Source organism: Python bivittatus, unplaced genomic scaffold (genome assembly GCF_059951505.1).
Source record: "Python bivittatus isolate LINGU-HERP-01145 unplaced genomic scaffold, Pbiv_v1 ctg000080_np1212, whole genome shotgun sequence".
Taxonomy (NCBI): Eukaryota; Metazoa; Chordata; class Lepidosauria; order Squamata; family Pythonidae; genus Python; species Python bivittatus.
In genome coordinates this window covers 42,676,175-42,696,104 of record NW_028277035.1, presented here as the reverse complement: position 1 = coordinate 42,696,104, position 19,930 = coordinate 42,676,175, and the positions used below count along the sequence as shown (strand labels likewise).

General features: G+C 40.2%; 1 protein-coding gene across 2 annotated transcripts in view; it reads right to left on the bottom strand.

Annotated features, from left to right (window-relative positions):
• Positions 1-19,929, bottom strand: part of CPLX2 (complexin 2) — a 141,917-nt gene extending 121,988 nt beyond the window's left edge. The window contains exons 1-2 of one of the 2 annotated variants that reach the window (XM_088133910.1): positions 19,610-19,929; positions 10,713-10,800 (exon numbers count right to left, since the gene is read on the bottom strand). The gene's annotated coding sequence lies outside the window, so the exon portion shown is untranslated. The remainder of the gene's footprint in view (positions 1-10,712; positions 10,801-19,609) is intronic. The other variant, XM_088133909.1, reaches the window with a different exon arrangement.
• Between the last annotated feature and the right edge of the window lies 1 nt (position 19,930).

Genomic DNA, 19,930 nt, shown 5'->3' with positions numbered 1-19,930 from the left:
AGACTTCCTGGGAATTGCCTAGGACAGCCGGCAAGTTTGGGGGTTATGGTCACAATGTTCACAGGTACCAGGTTACATGCTCTGTGTTTCTACCATCACTCCTGCTTTTTGGTCTCAGCTTTAGCATTGTGAGTGAATCAAATTGAAGCAACCTTCTGTTCTCAGCCAGGATTTTCATTTCAAGGAACTTTTAGCACAAGGTCAGCCAGATGCAAATGAGGATGGGGCTCTTTCCCCTTGAACTGTGATGTAGAACAGATGATTTCAAAGTCTGTTTTGCAAAAGTATCCCAACTGAAATTCTTCTTCTATTCTACTTTAAAGGTACAGGAGGCTTCTCCTCTTTTGCATCAGTCTATCTTCTCTATTTTTTGCTGTAATAAATATGCAAACGTGGCTACTAACTTGAATGTATCCATAAATTGCAACTTAAAATAACCATCTCTGTTAACCTGACTTCACATTTTGTTTCTCCCATTTTTTTGTCTCCTCATTCCTGCAATACGTATTTAAACTCTAATTCTTTTAGGGCTGGGATTTGTATTTTGTGCTTATGTTACTCTGCTGACCGCTGCTTCATACATTAATTATATAAATGAATAAGTGTTGCTTCTCATTTATAGCACACTGTCCACTGGTGTTCCCCCGAGGCTATGCTTTTACTGTGAAGAAAAGATATTTTCTTCACAGCACTCAAGCCATAACATTTTATCAGTGGGAAAAATGAGTTTCTTCCTGCAGATACCATATATCCTTTTCTCTTACAATTGCCATATGGTGTGTGGTTGAGAAATACTACTGGCAACCTGGCTAGTAATAAACTGCACAACTCTATCTATATCCTCCCCATTATTACCATTTTTAAAATTCAAATGAAAGGTTGAAAAAGACAAAGAGACCCTACCCTCCCATACCTTCCCAAGAGACTGGAAACTTCTTCAAGGTGAACAGCTGCCATTAGGCAACAGAAGATGGATGGAAATTTTCCTTTTGCTCATTTAACTTAATTTCATAGTCTGTACAGTGAAAATATAAAAGTGGTTGCTACTCTGGCAACTTACAGCAATTCCTTTGCATGCCTGCTCAAAAATATAGTAAGTCCACTACATTAAATTAGGCTTCCTCACAGATTAATGTGCATAGGATATCTCAGCCTAAAATACCCAAAGCTTTCTCCCAGAAGAGTAAGCCCCACTCAGCTCAGTGGCATAGTATTTTTTTAAAATAATTTTTATTGAAGTTTTTCAACAATTAAAAACACTACAAATTTTAAATTAAAGAATAAAGAAAAGTAATAAGAAAGTGAAAAAGAAATACAGAAAGAGAATAGAAAGAAAGGAAAGGAAAGGAAAGGAAAGGAAAGGAAAGGAAAGGAAAGGAAAGGAAAGGAAAGGAAAGGAAAGGAAAGGAAAGGATTCTAAAGAAGCAACCTCCGATCTTCTTGACAGTGATTATAGATATATTTATATTTTACCCTCTCTAAGGTTACATCATAATTTTCTTTTTTCCATAAGCTACCCTTTTTAATCTTCAAACCCATAAATCACAAGTACATTTTTCTCTTTTTTTCAGCAAAAAGTCCATAAGGGGTGCTCAGTGGCATAGTATTAATCAATGACTGCAAAGATCCAACTTGTGTCCACCTCCACCCAAAACTATATTGTGTGAGCACCAGATCATGAAAACCATCAAGGAAACCATCGACTCTTGTATGTCTGCATGTCTTCCTCTGTCCAAGAGAAAATAGAAAGTTACAGCAGGGAAGCTCTTCTTCTCCCATTGTGGGGTTACAATGGCTATTGGCATACAATTAGAACTGCCCAGGGATCATCTCTCTCTCTCGCTCTCTCTAACAGAACTTCAAACAATTTTTCTTTTAGAAATAAAGCAATCATTTGTGCTTTTACAGCTGCACATGGGTGCATGGGAACAGAGTTTTACCCCAATGGTAACACATTCTGCTCATGCTGCATGCAGATGGGCACAGCATTATGAGGGGAATGCTATGGAAAGAGCTGTAATGTGCTCCAGGCATGTCAGGATACCAACCTTTATAAGGCTGCTTGCATTATCATCACTAGCTCACTCAGAAGCCTAAAATCAGTCCCATGAATTATTTTCATATCTCTAAAATGTGAAATTTGGAACAGAGAAAGGCGAACTGTTTTAATGGCCATACTGTAAATAATCTAATGGATACAGAGAGTTTTCCCATCCACATGGACTTCCCATTCAATTTACAGAACAGACCCGGACATCTGAAAGCTGCACAAGCTTCCTTCACTTCATTGAAGCCAAGTGTACATATCATAGGTACAGTGGCTCATATACCAGCCTTGTATAATTAGGCTAAGGGGCATTTGTTGATTATGTAGTCAAGGTAACACATTTCTTGTAGAGGGGCCCACTGCAATGAGGGAAGGAGGGGAATCCTGCTGTATTGCAAAGCCAGTGTTGATAAGTCCTTATACAAACATCTGGTTCTATCACACAGAATTCTTGTTAATATACACTACTGTGCAAAAGTTTTAGACAGGTATGAAAAATGCTGTAAAGTAAGAATGCTTTCAAAAATATATATTGTAATTGTTTATGTTTATCAATCTACAAAATGCAAAGTGAGCAAACAGAAGAAAAACCCAAGTCAAATCAATATTTGGTGTCACCACCCTTAGCCTTCCAAACAGCATCAATTCTTCTAGGTACACTTGCACACAGTTTTTGAAGGAACTCGGCAGGTAGGCTGTTCCAAACATCTTGGAGAACTAACCACAGATCTCCTGTGGATATAGGCTGCCTCAAATCCTTCTGTCTCTTCATGCAATCCCAGACAGACTCGATGATGTTGAGATCGGGGCTCTGTGGGGGCCAAACCATCACTTCCAGGACTCCTTGTTCTTCTTTATGCTGAAGATAGTTCTTAATGACATTGGCTGCATGTTTGGGGTTGTTGTCCTGCTGCAGAATAAATTTGGGGCCAATCACATGCCTCCCTGATGGTATGGCATGATGGATAAGTATCTGCCTATATTTTTCAGCATTGAGGACACCATTGATCCTGACCAAATCTCCAGCTCCATCTGCAGAAATGCAGCACCAAACTTGCAAGGAACCTCCACCATGCTTCACTGTTGCTTGCAGACACTCATTTTTGTACCACTCTCCAGCCCTTTGGTGAACAAACTGCCTCCTGCTATAGCCAAATATTTCAAATTTTGACTCATCAGTCCAGAGCACCTGCTGCCATTTTTCTGCATCCCAGTTCCTATATTTTCATGCATAGTTGAGTCACTTAGCCTTGTTTCCATGTTAGAGGTATGGCTTTTTGGCTGCAATTCTTCCATGAAGATCACTTCTGGCCAGACTTCTCCAGACAGTAGATGGGTGTACCTGGGTCCCACTGGTTTCCACCAGTTCTGTGCTGATGGCACTGCTGGACATCTTCCAATGTCAAAGGGAAATAAGATGATGTGTCTTCCATCTGCCGCATTAAGTTTCCTTGGCCGACCACTGTGTCTACGGTCCTCAACATTGCCCATTTCTTTGTGCTTCTTCAAAAGAGCTTGAACAGCACATCTTGAAACCCCAGTCTGCTTTGAAATTTTTGCCTGGGAGAGACCTTGCTGATGCAGTACAACTCCCTTGTGTCTTGTTGCTGTGCTTAGTCTTGCCATGGTGTATGACCTATGACATGAAACTGTCTTCCACAACCTCACCTTAGCAGCAGAGTTTGGCTGTTCCTCACCCAGTTTTAAGCTGTTTCTGTATCAGCTAATGACTGTGTTTCAACCTACATATGAAATTGATGATCATTAGCACCTGCTTGGTATAACTGGTTAATTATACACCTGACTCTAATCCTACAAGATCCCTGACTTTGTGCAAGTGTACAAAGTGTGCAAGTGTAAGAATGGATGCTGGTTTGAAGCCAAAGGGTAGTCACACCAAATATTGATTTGATTTAGATTTCTCTTCTGTTCACTCACTTTGCATTTTGTAAATTGATAAACATAAACAATTACAATATATATTTTTGAAAGCATTCTTACTTTACAGTATTTTTTCACACCTGCCTAAAACCTTTGCACCATACTGTACCTCAATACCTATTGCTGGAAAAAGCGATTCCCCTACAAGGCAAGTTTGCAATGTTTACGCAGGGGGTTTAGGTAGGAAAAATGGTGAGTAAAAGAAGACCTAAAGTACATACATCTTTGCAAGCTGTGAAGAGTGTTTTTTTTTCCCTTAATTTTTCAGGGGATGTCCACTAATGCTGAACTATGGAAGATTCACGACATGTTAAAGGAAGTTATAGTTGCAGGGCACAGTGAAATTACAGAATTAGGTCCCTTGTACAGTGATGGCTACTGGCTTAGACTGTTTTATAGGGGATAGACAGAGTCATGGAAGAGAAAACTATGGATGTCTACTGACTAGTAGAATTTCATGCTACTTCTAGACCGGAGCCAAAAAGTGGTCTTCAGAGGAATGTTCCCTTGTCATGAATGGCCAATAGTGTTCTGTGACCCATGTACCTAAAGGAAAGAGGAATGCAGCACTACTCAATTCCTCTTTGCTAATCTTCCCGTAAAACCACCAGCACTACACCACCTCAGTGCTGTCTGTCTTCTGAGTCAAAGTAAGTGGCAGTGAAAACTATTGCAACTGGTTTACAGAAACTATTCTGTCACTGATCCACATTGAGGCTGCTGCCAAAGGATCTTGCTAATCACCCTCCTCCTCCTCCTCCTCCTCCTCCTCCTCCTCCTCCTCCTCCTCCTCCTCCTCCTCCTCCTCCTCTTCCTCCTCCTCCTCCTCCTCCTCCCATATGCTCTGTCTTCTTTGTTCATTGCCTCCCACTTATCTTTTCCTTTTCCTTCATTTCTCTTCCAACCTTCCTTTCCTATTCCCGCCTTCACTTGGCCATCTGTTTTCTCAAGACTTTTCTTCTGCTTTTCCAAAATCCATGTTTCCATAACTTACCTTGATAAGTTGCCAGCAAGGCTGGTGCTTCCGAAATAGCACTCAGATCACTCTATCTTGCTAAGAGACTTACACATTCTCTTGGGTCTCTTCATTCTCTTTATGACTTGACTCCAGATTACAGTAATGGAATCTCTATGGTTAGAAGCAGTATGTATATGAATACGGAATCAGGTAAGGAGGTTGTGGCCCTGATACCTCTCAAGTTTTCCATTTGGCTGGTCACAGCTAAAGGCAGAATGTGGATAAGATAGAGCCACAAACTAAATATAATTAGATATGTATTCCATTCCCAACATACATGCATACTCCTATACAATTTTTCTCCATTCATTTACCTACAAATATTCAATTGCTACTTATTCAAGCTCCAAATTGATTTCCTGTCTGAGTCCCTTAAATCTATTTCAGTTTATTTAATTCTATTCATCCATTTGTTTTGTGCTCAATAAATGAAGCCCAGACTTTACACTCAGCCAACACTCAGGGTTCAGATTACTAATTTACCTCCATCTCTCTTTTCAACAGTGCAGGTATCTTGCTCCCTGCCATTAAGACTACCATATTCAGACAACAAAATTATCTAAAGGAATCCTAGTCCTGATGGACATCTTAAGAAGGGGATCAAACAATAACAATCAATGTGGATTGATTTCTCAATGTGGACTGATTTCAGTGTGGATTGATTTCTCTGAGTAGGGGTGGAAAGGGAATTGACTCCTAGATCAGTATTTCTTAAGCTACATTCTGAAGAATTTCAATGTTTCCTGAACAAATTGAAGGTGTTCAGCCAGTTCATCCCAAGCTAATTGAAATGATTTTTTGATCCTTTCATTTCACTAGTGAAACAAGTTATCCTAAACATGAAGAAATGTTGTCAGATCTCTTATCAGATGTCACACTGAAATAATTAATTGAGTGAAAAAAATTTCACCAGAAGATTTTTGGATGAAAGTTTACAGAGAATATGAGCTTCTAAATGAAATGCCCCTGACAGCCCTCAACCTTTTTCTTGAACACATTTTTGTGAAAGTAGGTTTTCAACACTTTCTATAATCAAGACAACACATTGAAATAGGCTGAATGTTACACTCATAAAAAGCCTCTTTAACAAAGCTAACTCCACACACTGATGAAATCTGATGCCATCTACAAGATCATACATCCCCTAAAGTTTTATAATCAGTGTATTAAATGTAATAGAAATTAATAGCATTATTAAACATGTTTTATTTCATTTTTTCCTTTTAAAAAGTAAATAGTTATAGCTATTTTTTATGTTTGTAGATCTCCTCCCTAGCATCAGAGCCTCATGGCCAATTTCAGCTCACCCTGTTTGATAGCATAATAGCCTGCCAAGGATGGTGAGAAGCTTTCCCCAGACTGGTGCCTCTACTTCCATGCTAGCTTGAATCATGCTAGCTATTAGAGAAAAGTGGAGGTCACCAAGTTGGAGAATGGTAGGTTGATATTATCACCAACATGACAAAAACTGTGTTAGCAATACTGATGACTAAAAAGCGTATCGCCCCAAGGCTCTAATTTTATGGGCCTAATCTCTTGAACGTTCCAAATAGGAAGATAATATCTGAAGTGAAATCATTGGTCTGCTAGCTCAATATGGTTTATACTGACTGATCGCTTTCTGGAGTTTTGGAAAGAGGTCTTTTTAAAATAGCAGAAAATGGACGTGGGTACTTTTACACATAAATCTTATACTCTATCGCTCAGCTATGGTTCTCCCTTCTCTCTGGCAATTCTGGGGTTCTCCTTTCTCTCTGGCAATTTTGGGGGGATACTGGCACATTTGGAATTTTGAGAACATGTGAGTATCCTCAGGAAATGGATGTCATGGAGGCTTAATTTTCACAAAAAGGCACACACACAATCCATATATATGTTTTTGCACTGAGATCAAGGGGAAAGAAGAGAGATTCTTTTACTGTGGGGAAAAGGCTGCCAAAGTTCCTATGACTCCCCCCACATGAGAAAGATGCTGGCTCCCTATTTAGCAATGGGCATCTAGGTGGAGAATGAATGTTTCCAAGCAGAGCTGGAAATGCCAGAAAATGCAACACCCAATGCAAGAACGGCAGGAACTAGTAAAACAAGAAAATAACTAGTGAAATAAGAAAATAAAAATAAAGGTTCTCTCCTCCTGAATACTTGTTTTACACCTAAAAATGCATTGTAACAGAATCCTATTTATGTCAGACATGTTGCTTGCAATCTAATGACTGGGAAATACCCCTAAAGAAACTAGAATGGAATGCTACTTGCCCATTTTGGTTTATCCAAACTTGTTCTTTAATCTTATGGCTCTGCCAAATGGAACTGAGTTTCAAGTCTCAGGACCATGCATTATTAAATATGCAGACAACAACCCCTCCTGGTTTAACTTTGCTTTGCAAAAGTTTGAAGTCTCTGAATTTCTCCCCTCCTAAAATCGACACTCTAGGCTATTCTCTACAACAGTGATAGTAGCTTTTCTTCCACGATTTAAGACTTCTATTTAACTTGGTTCCATTCTTTGCAAAGATGTCTGACTACCATTTTCTACCAAATATCTGTAATGCATTCAATCTTAAATGTTATCATTAGGGTGACAGCTCCTTTTGGCCTATTTTCATAAGAAGGCATTGATAAAACGTTATATTCCTATTGCTGTATATAAATGCACCCTGGCTAGGAATTCAGCCTACTAATATTTATGGCAATGCACAATGCATTGCATAGGAGATAACTAAAAGAAGTTGTGTGGAGAATACAGTACTAACTGCCCTTTAGTTCCCTCTCAGACAAAAGAAGCTGAAAGCTCAGATGAAAGAAAGTTCTTTACCCCATAGCAAAAAATTAAAAGATGCTTCAAAGGTGACAAAGAAGGCCAGTATCAAGCTTTGAAGAAAGCAACCATACTCTCCTCAAAGGATAATGTATAGGAATGTTAAAAAGCATCCTGTTCATCTCTCTGCTTTTCATGTATTTCTGATTTTATGCAAGAGTAATGCACATGCTTTGTATGTAGGCAGTTTCACAACTGATACCAAGCATCCATATCAAAGATGGATGTGACAATTTCCTGGCATTAGAATGTCAGGAGGCATTCTAACGCCACAGTAGAAATACAATCCATTTCTATAAACAGATCAACTCAATGTTTTGTGGGATGAAATTAATTCATTTCAATATTGCATCATTTGTTCTGCTTTGCTAATTATAGAGAAAGGCAAGGAAGTATGCAAAGCATTGAACAATTCTGTTTAATCATTAGACTACTCATTAATTAGTCACAGACTACTAGATAACTTCCTTATACTAACTCATACCATTAGTCCAATTCACTGCTGCAGCTTAATGTTAAACCACACTTCCTTAAAAATATCCCCTTCCGTTTCCAGTCATCCTCTACAGTTGGATTTTCCAAGATTGGGAAAACACCAACCTAGGCAAACTCTAAAATTGGTGGGATGAAGGCCTGGGCCGAGGTGGGAGGGGCTCAGGATCCAGATGCTACACATCTGTGAAAAAATAACCAGGGAGGCAGGTTGGTGGAAAATCAGTGGGGTCCTCCATCCAGATCAGGGCCACAAAGGGGTACTTCCCTTCAAAGTAACACTGTGGTGTATCTAATTGTCAGTTCTCTGGAGAGAGAGAGAGAGAGAGAGAGAGGGAGAGGGAGAGAGCGAGAGCGCTTGTCTCTTTGTTAGCCTTTAGCAGCACAACTTCTTTAGGTTCCATATTTGAAACAAGAGGTATGCGTGGATGCAGAAGCTAAAAAAATAAATGCAGTTTTATGTTGCATCAACAGAAATATAGCATCCATATCTTGAGAAATAATAGCATCACTTTATTCCACCTTGGTCATATCCCACCTGGAGTGTGGTCACAACAGTTTTAGAAGGATATTCATAAAACAGAACATGTCCAGAGGAGACATGTCTTTATCTCCAAATAAAGACTAGATGGTCACTTCTTTGGGCATTGTAGAAGTTGAATGCCTACATCAGCAAGAGATGGAATACTGTACATTATCTCTGAGGTGCTTTCCAACTCTATGACTTTATAATTTGGTCCTAGATATCATTTCAACTCTTGATTGGAGTTGCTAAGTTATCTATATGCAAGAAGCAGCCTGCTCTGAAGCAGTGATTATAATTAAGCATGAATAATATAAGGTGCAACGTTGGTCATTCATAGAAATGTACAACAATGTGAAGTAATATGTACACAAACAGGGTACATGCACTGGATTTGATCAAACCTGGGCTTCTATAGACATCTCCTGTAGCTTCTCCAAAGGGATCAGAGCTGAATCTAAACATTCCATGCACAGTGAAGTGCTCTACCCTGCTACAAGGAGTAAAGATTCTGCCAGCAAAGAGTGCTATTTTAAGTCTTTCCTGTTGGGTAAAACAAAACATTGTGCAAACTGGGAAAAAGAGGAATGACTGACAGCTCTAGCAATCATCAAGAATTGTTCATTAGGAGTTATCCAAACCCAGTACTTTAGGAGAGAGATGTTAAAACTTACATAAGTGAATACAACAATATTTGGCAACTAATTCAGTCCAAAACAAACACAAAAGTTGCTGGTACTTTCTGTCTTTTAAAAAACAAGCTAACAAAACAAAAACAAAATGTCATGCAAACAAAACCACCCAGCTAACTGGCAGCACTAGCAGATCTTGGCTGATCGAAAAGCCAAGTACGATCAGACCTAGTTAGTACTTGGACTGAAGACCACCAGTAAATCCCACAGCCACAGAACAGATGGGAACATTTTAAAAACGCCTTCATCCTGTGTCCACACAGTCATCAGAAATCAACCTTACCCCAAAGGAACTTGACTTTGAACTATTTCTCTAAATCTGGGCAGACTTTTCTCTTTCGGTCCGCAAGTTTCATTCCATTCTATTAAAAAATAAAATTGACAGCCATTCTTATGTTAGCCAGTGTGAGTTATAAGGTTTTGGTTTCTGAAATTTCAGTTTGGGTTCAGACCTGATGTCCAATCAAATAGCCTGCTTAAATCAAATCAGGAGCTATCTTTCAAACCACCAAACTGGGCCCACACCAAATTTTGCAGTTACTGACCCAAGCATTTATCCTCTCCTTATTTTCAGGCCCCCTATTTTACATGTCCATTTCTATATCAAATTACAGGATACACATACTAAACAACTCTCATGTTTGGATACTCCAGTAACTGGATCCAAAGGAGTTTACTTGTTTACTTAGCACTTATTTAATATTTTTTTCTATTGCTTCAAATATTCCTTCAGGACAAAGAAATGGGATAAGCAAAGGATACAAAAACTTGTCTTCTGTTACTCTGCCATCTGTTTGAAGACGGCATCTACTCTCGAAACATCCTAGAGCCAGGTTAGCAATCTGTACCTTTCTCCACACAAATTCAACAAGTCACTGGGAAAATTGCTTTTCCTCTCATTGCCAAAATCAAAACTGCAAAAAAATCAAGAAGAGCAACTTATAATATAGTTGCTAAGGTCAACCAGGGAAGGGTTGGCTCAAATTCCCACTCAACCACAGCATTTATTAGCTGATGCCAGTATCTCTCAGCCCCTCAACTGATTATTGATACATTGATAAAATTAGAGGTGATCTCCCATGCAAACTACCTTGAGCTCTCAGAAAAAAGGCAGGATATAAATACAATAAATGAATAAACAAATAAGCAGCAACTTGGGAGCAGAATGGAAATGCACCTACCTTTTTATATTGCCAAGGCAGTGCTCCTTCAGGCAACTAATGCAATAGTTCCTCAGTCAGGCAGTACATGTCAAAGGCAGTGCACACCCTGGAAATGCACACAGATGAAGAGGACAAGGTCAGGACAGTTTGAACCTGCAATCATGTCCTTCCTTTTGGTGTCACTGTTATTCTTCCCAGCAATGATGCAGCTTTCCTAAGATGACCGCATTATCTTTACTAAAGCATCAGAAGAACCTGCGACTATAACCATTGTGGTAACTACCACTGTGAGCAAAGAGCATAAGGTACAGAAGAGAAAAATGCACATTGCACGTGCTTAGAAATGGCTCTCTTAGGACAGCTTCTCACTTGTCTTCAAATATTCTTCCCTCTCCAGCATATCTGTTTCACCTATCTGTTAAGGGATAGCACCAGTATTTCATGGGGGTAGCAGTACCACGTGCTGTTTCCCTATGAATTATCTGACTGCCAAGGCCACTCTTGTATCAATGTGTGAATCCTGCCAAGTTCTCCAAAATAACAGATTCTGTATGCTGTTTGCTATGATGTTCCCCCCATCCCTGCAAACAAAAATCCAAATGTTTGGATAACAATGATCATCGGCATGAATCGGAGGAATCAAAAAGTATGGTAGAGAAATTAGTACAATTTCACCACCTGGGAAGAGGCCAGCCCTATAGGTAGGTGTGAATATTAAACCCATGTCTCTTGCTCATCCGGCCTATTTATTTGGGTAGATACATTGTTCAGTCCTAAATTATTCCAGGTGAGTTTTGAGGAGAGGCATTTTAAAAATCTGAGCTGGACATTGTAATGAAAATGCTGTATATACCAGAAGGTTTGAGCTGACATCTGGTTTACCATTCTATAGTGGATACACTGTTATGTTTTTAGAGTTTTCATAATTGGGAGAGTGGATCAGCACATCTGGCTCATATACAGAAATTCCTGGCTTCAGTTCCTGGCATCTCTACTTAAAAGGGTTAGGTGGTGATTGATGAGAAAAGGGCAGAATTAGATTTCTAAGAGCTGGTGCTAGTTGGAACAGATAACAGTGGGCTAAGTAGACAGCTGGTTACTAATCTGTACTAAGGCACTTTCTTATGTTATAAGAACTGGTGATACATTTTAAAAGGAAAAGTGTAATTTTAAGGATGTCAAGCATACATGTTAACTAGATAGTATATTAGGTAAAAAGATCCAGCTTTGCAATGTCAACACCATCATGCACATTTCTAGGAAATATTCTTCTCTTTCTGCTAATACAAGAGTGTGTATTATATTTTGTGGAACAATTATTGTTGGTAGTGAAAACTACCTTGATGTAAAAATGACACATTTTCAACTATATTCAACAGCTTTCAGCAGCTGTAATCTCTCCTCTAAATCGTTTCCTATTTCTTATACAATTTTTAGATCATCTTTTCCAACCAGGAGTGCTCCAGATGTGTTGAGATTACAGTTTCTCTAGTTCCCACACAGCATGTCTCTCTGTGTTGGTTGGCAACTGTGGGAACCACTCTCCCAAAACTCTTAGAAGGCATCAGACTTAGGGAAGCCTGATGTAGGAGAGAAAGTTTTGTTTTTTTTTAATTTTTCAACTCCCATTGTATTGAAAAGCCATCTTTTCATTTCTCCAAGACTTCAAGAAAAAAACCCCCCAAAAAACCCAAAAACAAAATGGGAAACTGATTCCCAGACTGAAATTTGGGCCTGCTATGCTACTGTCAGACTTAGAACTCCTCTAGCCTCTGCAGGAAGCTCTCCATGGTGCTGTTCTTTGCTGACTGCTTGCTCTATTTGCAAATTTTGCCTGGAATAGATAGCTGGCCATTTGTTTATCTTTGTAAAGTTCAAAACCTGATCAGCCTTGAAGATGACTGGGTAATAACAGCATGTTGCAGCTCCCACAAATATCAATTAACTTGTGCTTATGCACAACTTTCCTGTATATTTTATGCTTGTCAATATATACCAATAATACAAATATTCACAGACACACAAAAGGAATTAATGCACACATTACAACTGAGTATGTCTGAAAAAGATATTGTATCAGCCCATTTTAATGGACCAAGGCAACTACTACCTTTGGGCTCTGATCTGGCAAGCATTAATAACTGTTGTCTCACTAAATGTAAAGCAAATGAGCTTTCGAAGTGCTCAGTTTTGGCTGGCTAATGCACATTAATTCAAAACATCGCATCAATATTTGGCCAAGAATAGTGGGAATTTTTTAGGCTTTGCCTAGGCTCACTTAAATGTGTCTACTTCTTGAAATTGTATTCAAACACATGCAAAGCCAACTTGCCATAGGAAAATCAGAATAATGCAAAAAGGATTAAACACACCCAAAGAAGAGTAGCATACACATGAAACACAATCTATCATAGTTTGGCAAGATTTTCATATCATATCCATCTATGCAAGATTATGGAGCTACAGCTAGCTATGATGTTGAAGTGGCAGAATAAATTCTTTCATACTGAATTTTTGGAAGAAAAAAATTCCACAGTTTAATCTGAGGAACTGGTTTAGGATGAGGAGGAGGAGGTAGATTGAAACTAAATTAAATAATATATTAGTTAAAAAAATAAGAGAGCAAACTCCACAATGATATGGAGTCAAATTGGCCAGGAAATAACAATGTCATTTTCCAGGTGCTTTTTGCCTCTTTGGCCAAAGCTATGAGTGAACGATAGGCTATAATTTACTGTATTTAAAAAATGTATTTATTTAGAAAATAGATATGGCTGTCCACCTTATATACCAAATGATTCCAGTGCCTTCGACATTAGCTGTCCTAGATTGTGTAATGAATGAAGTTGCGAAGGTTGGAGTCAAACAGCCTGAAACCTGGTTATTTTGATAACCAGGATTGTTATCAAAATATGGAGCAGTTGCCCTCCACATACAAAACTGAGAAATGAAGTCCATTACCACATACAGGCAAGAAGAAGGGATGTAAGATAAAACTTGGGGCTTATATATAAAATGGGCTGGATTGCTAGATTCTGCAGTAACTGATCTTGTTAGTTGGGCTTCTTTTTTCTGTAATAAAAGCAACTTGTATATCTGAGCCTTGTCCTTGACTCTCGCTGTTAGCTCCCAAGTGCTAGTTGAGTTTCTAGAGAGAAATTTATTACTGTGCCCTGGTTCAAGCTCCGACACACTGTAGAAACTATTTTGGCTATTTGAACCATTGCTTTTATCCTGGAAACCAATTCAAGGGACTATATTATTCAGATGCTGAGCATAGGATTCAATGAATCAACCATGTGGTAGAAATTCTGATTCTTTCTCCATAATAACTTCAGGTATTTTATAATATAATTGTGAAAATGAATTTTCTGGCAAGACTCAGCATCTTTCTTAGTAATAAGGAATTTCTGAAACTGCATCAATCTCAATGACTACATGTCATCTACAGCTTCTATGTGGAAGACTCAAACTAGACTCTAATGATAGTTGCAGGTACATGCCCATATATGCCACCAAGATACATTCCTCATAAAGTCTAAAGAAACATGTTTAATATACTAATGAGTGAAATTATGCTGGAAACGATATTTCTCTGATGTTGGCTCATTCACACCTGGCTACTATTACACATTCTGAGTTGTTATTGAAACTGTGGCCCTCATTCCAATGCCTAAAGGTCCGGCAACAGTCCCTGGCCTAGAAAAAGGAACAATTTATGGGTCAAATTGGGAACTAAGATCCTTTTGAATTTCATTGCCTAGATATGAGAACATCACTGCTTCATATTTATTGCATTATAAATAAGAAAACAGCCTCTCTGGATGTAATGCTCGAGTTGAATAACTTCCTCAACAAATGAAAACTGGGACTTCTTGTCACCCATATTAGATGGGTATTACATTATAATAAAGTTCAAGAGGGTTCCATGTTAAATTCATCCTTCATTATAAAGACAGAAGGAAAATTCAGCAAACTGTAATAAAATAGTTTAAAGGAATGGGGGAAAACTACAATAAATCTTGAAAGCACCTGGTGCTCTAGCACATAGCAGGCTGCATTTAGAAAAAAAAAATCACTGCAACCTCACAGGCAGAAGAAAGCATTACAGTGCCAGTCAATGCCACCATCACTGTTGCAGCTTCATCTACTTTTCCCTGCAGGAGTCCAGAATTACTATGCATTTAGCAGCAACTCAAAGATGTGGACTTCCAGGCTTTTTCTCAAGTAACACTTATATGTGGTTGTTTACAAAGGGTTATATACCACCAATGCCTCCCAGAGATAGCCTTACCTTGGAAAAACTTTCTTACTTAAAAAATAAATGTTTCAGATTCAGGTAAGATAAAGCCAGGCTTTCAGTTTATCAAACAAGCTTGCCAAGACTTTTAGTTGGTCAATCCTGGCTAGGGGGTTGGGCTAAATGTCCTCCAAGGTATGTTCCAACTCTTAAAACAAAAATCCTGATTCTTCTATTTAACTGTCAAGCAGTGAAGTAAAATGTATTTAATTTAGAGGAAGAAATCATGTATGATGGCTTTATTGGGGGAGTCTGACACATTTTAAATAAGAACTGTGCTGGATAAAATTAAAGAACCATCTACATTAGCATCCTTTCTCACAGTGGCCAACCAGATATGCCTATGAGAGGACCAGAAGCAGAACAACTACGTAATAGCAGCCTCTCGAAAACAACTGTGTAATAGCAGCCTCCTGGGAAGCAACAGATAGTGTATGTGTGTGTCGGTGTGTGCCTTTGAGTCACTGTTGACTCCTGGAGACTGCCTGGACTAGTCCATGTGGTTTTCTTGGCAAGATTTGGAAGTGGTTTGCCATTGCCTCCTTCCTAGGGCTGAGAGAGTGTGACTGGCCCAAAGTCACCCAGCAGACTTCATGCCTAAGGCAGGTCTCCTGGTTTCTAGCCTGATACCTTAACCACTACACCAAATTGGCTGTCTCAACAGATAGAAGCCACCAATAACTATATCATCCATTAATTTGTCTAATCTTTTGAAATACAAATTTTGGGCATTGCTACTCATGATAGCAAATTTCATTTTAAAAATCCCTTTATTTGCCTAGAATCTCCCTTAGTTCAGATTCACAGAGTCTGAACAACGAGTGATTCTTATGAAAAATAAACCTAAGTCTTACTCATGGCAGTGGGAGGGTTAATGAAATACATAAGGTTTCTTCACTGAGGGAAGCTTAGATAAAAATGCTCATCTTAGCTTTAAACTGTTCCTGTGGAGGGCAAAAATGTTATTCAACAGAAAAGTAAAACACATCCAGATCAGTAATTTATCAAAAAATTAGATTTTCTTTCAATGTCACTGATCAATTGCTGATTTTCATTTTATTCCCCTCAAAGAATAAGCTGTGTGCATGTGTACGTGCACATATAAGTGACTTGTTACATGTGATCATTGCCCAACTGATGAAGGATTTTAGTTGCAAACAAAACAAGCATAATCTACCAATCGGAGGCCTGTCTTCTTTTCGCATATAAAAATCCATGAGCAATACTGTCGGGCCTGTTTAGTGAGTTTGAGTGCAAAGTGCTCCAAGTAAACATTAGGAGGAGTTAAGGTGTGAACTCGGTTTCTCATCTTTCTCTCCAAGGTGTTAATAGCTGTGTCTAGTTGGGATCATTTCAAATGCAACTTCAGTGTATACAGCAACCAAAGAAGCCAAACCCTCCGATGCTTTCAAAAAAGATTCAGAAATCCATTGCTACCTGTCATTTTGCTTTTGAAAAAAGCTTCATTCAGGAGTTCTGGAACACTAAGTAAGTAGCAGAGAAGCTCTCATCTGTATGGGCAACTTACACAGTGAACAGTAATGTCTGCAGGAGCAAAGCATCTTCACATATAGCTGCTTTATCAGGGTTGTTGCTCACTAGAAGTCAGTGCATCTTCTAGTGGAAGTCCACTCTTAGCTGTTTTCTTACAGGCATCTGCACTGAATATCACACGAACACCTAGAGATCTGCATTTTTGAATGAGGCTAAAGTCTCCAACTTTCTCCAGAACAAGAATTATGGATGACATTAATATTGTAAAAGTAACACTCTGATTATGATACAAGTTAGCCTCCCACTACCTGTCTCCCTTCGGATATATCAAACCTTAATTCTGTTATCTCAAGGAAGCAGTGCGCTCCACGTAAGCTTTAAATGGACTAATGATTCCAGGTTAAAAACCTGTCCGCCTGAATCAGCTTCTACAGGTATTTTCGAATTTTATCTTTTCTGCTGGTAGTATCTATATTGTATAGTATATGCCATATGCCTTCCAAAGATTTTAAGACATGCCCTTTTTTCTCTTTTATGACCATCTGATAAACATGAATTAGGATAAAATGGCACAGCAATAGAGGATCTAAAGATTACAGATATTATATTTATTCAATTTATAATGCCCTAAATAAAGATGTCTGCCTTTTCACACTTGCAGTTTTCTATTCTTTTTTCTCTGTGCCATTGCTGACCCCTGCTTATCCACCTGGATAAACACAAATTGCTAGAAATGGCAAATCAAGAGCTAGGCCAGATTGCTACCTAGAGAGGGCCTGTTCTCTTCACTGTAGAAATCCCAACTGTTTAATGAAGCTTCAGATAGTGCATATATTCTTGTCACTCTTCACACAAGATTCCCTCCTTTCTTCAGAACAATGCTATTATCACATGCAGTCACAAGGTGCAAGCCATCGTAAAACAATTTAATTAAAAGACTCAACAATTACCTGGAGGAAACTAAGCTATCGCACTCTACATCAGGAGTGAGCATCCTCCGATCAGCAAGGTGCATGTCTCCTCAAAACCCCCCATGATTACTTCTGCCAAAATTCAGAGGTACAATAGTATAAATATGCGAGCGTACTTTTGTCTTAAAACTGAAATCCAATTTTCAGCTGGCTTACCGCTGATACAGCTACCAGAGCTTTCATTCATATATCAGAGTGATTAGAACATCAGAAAGAAATCGCTTCCCTCTGCTCTTTGGGTACATGCTCACAAGTTTGTTTGTTTTTTTCCCATTCCTAAAGAAATTGGATTTATTCTGGATTAGCAAACCTGAAAATTTATCTTAATCACGAAGAAGACTACAGTTATTACTCCAGTCTTTTAAACCCTTTGAAAAAAAGTAATAAAACTAATTTCCTCCACTAATTTGGAAAGAATGCTTAATGAGAAATAGTGTTTAATTGGCCTGCATTAAATTAAAATGGGATTACTCCTCATTTTATCATAATTAGCCAAAAGAAGAAATGGTATACAAGACACTGGTTATAGATGCCCATTTGTAAATAATAACTTTGACAGTACATGGTGAAAGAGTGGTGGTGAATAACTGGATTTCTATCATTTGCTTGTGCATAATATCTGTATCAGTTCTGAGCCTTGAGGCAGCCAAGTTTTGCTTAGGACCTCCATAATCTGATGTGCAACAGTCTAGCCCAGGAACAGGCTGAGTGAGTTTATTCAGAGAATTAAACCATATTGTTTATGGAGTCAATGCCAATCTGGTTGAGAGCATGTACAGCCTCATCAAAATGCAAAAACTTGCCATTTCCTCTGTAAGAGCTCTATCATTCCATTGCTGATAGTGCAAATAACATCAAAGCAAATACATTTGCAAAAATGTTCAGGAGACCTAGGGTCAGATTCCCCTTCAGAGATTCAATTCCAGGTGGCTTTAGTTCTCTTTTAGCCCCTTTCCCCTCCTTACAAACTTTTCTATATGATTGCTGGGGCTGGGGTGAGGGTGAAGAGGGCATTGACTCAAAACATCCTGCAAGTCTCCAAATATACTTATGGCCCTTATCTGCTCAGGGCTGAACTTTCCATTATATGTTCAAAAGTCAACCAGCCTGGTGCATGAATGTTTCTTCCAAATGGAACCTGAAGGAGAAAGTCTTGTGGGGTGGCAGCGGAGGGGTGGTGGTGACGGTGGCAGGAGGGAGATGCCAGGGTAGACTGCATGGCACACAGATCCCTCCCTCACACCTTGGTGTGATCTCTCAGTAGTTGCTCTCTGCCTAACCTTAGAGCTGCTCTGACAGGCCCACCATGCAGCTTGCACACAGCCTAACAACCAAGCAGAGCTGTGTATAGGGGTTGTGCTGGGGAATCCCACATTAACCCCCACACCCACCAGGCTGCTGCCAGACCTCCCCGCAACTGCTCTTTTATTACTCTGATTATATAAGAGGGGAAGAGGAGTCTGTTCCCTCCTCTCCCCTCTTCTTCTTCTTCTTCTTCTCTTTTTGTAAACCTCTCCTCCCCTCCCTTCCCAATGCCAGTCACGGGAATAATTAATGGGTGCAAAGAGAGACAAAAGCTTTCTTGCTATTAATAGGAGCTGGGAGGGGAAAGGAGAGGAAATGGGAGGCTTGCAGAAGCTTCCATGACTTACGTCTGAGGCTGGCCTGCCTGTTCAACCTAAAGGCAGCCCGGAGCTGTTTCCCCATTGCACACATCCCTACAAGAATAGAGGGAAGGGTTGGCTGGTGAGAAAGAAGAATGAGGAGGAGGGGATCGACCGGGAGGGCCCTCAAACGAAGCCATTTCCCTCCTTGGCTGAAGAGAGTCCAGAAAAGCAGCCTTGAGCCCCGGGCGGAGCACGGCGGGGAATGTCTCTGTGTGCGGAGACGACGGGAGAGCCTTTCTCCCCGCGCGCCCACCATCTCTTCGCCCGGAAGACCCGGGAATTGGAAGCCGCGCTGGCCGGCGCGGAGCTTCCGTGAGCTGGAGCAGCCGAGCGGCGGCTGGGGACACGCCCAGCCCCGAGGGGCTTAAAGAACCACGCTTGTTTTCTCTCGCTCTAGGCGAAGCTGCTGGGCCTGAGCGGCCGAGGAGCACGGGAGCGAGGGGGTGACGGAGAAAGGGGCGACGAGACCAAAAGCGTACCTACCCACCTGGGCGCTGGGCAGTGGAAGGGCTCCGCTCTGCTGGCCGCCCGGGCAGCTCCGCCAGCGGGGATCGTTGGTGCTTAGACTCGCTCTCCCGGCGCCGCTGTTCTGCTCCAGGCTTTACGAGGGGAGGGAAAGGGGGGAATCGCAGGGCTTTCTAAAAATAGCCGCCTCTCGCGCCTGGCAGGGAGGCTAGCACATCATCTGCACCTGGGGCTCCAGGCCATCGTTCCCGTGCAGTGGTTGGGCAAGGGGCGAGCGATAGCGGCTCTCTCGCTCAGGCGGACGGCCTGTGCGCGACGTGCGCCATCCCTTGCCGGTGC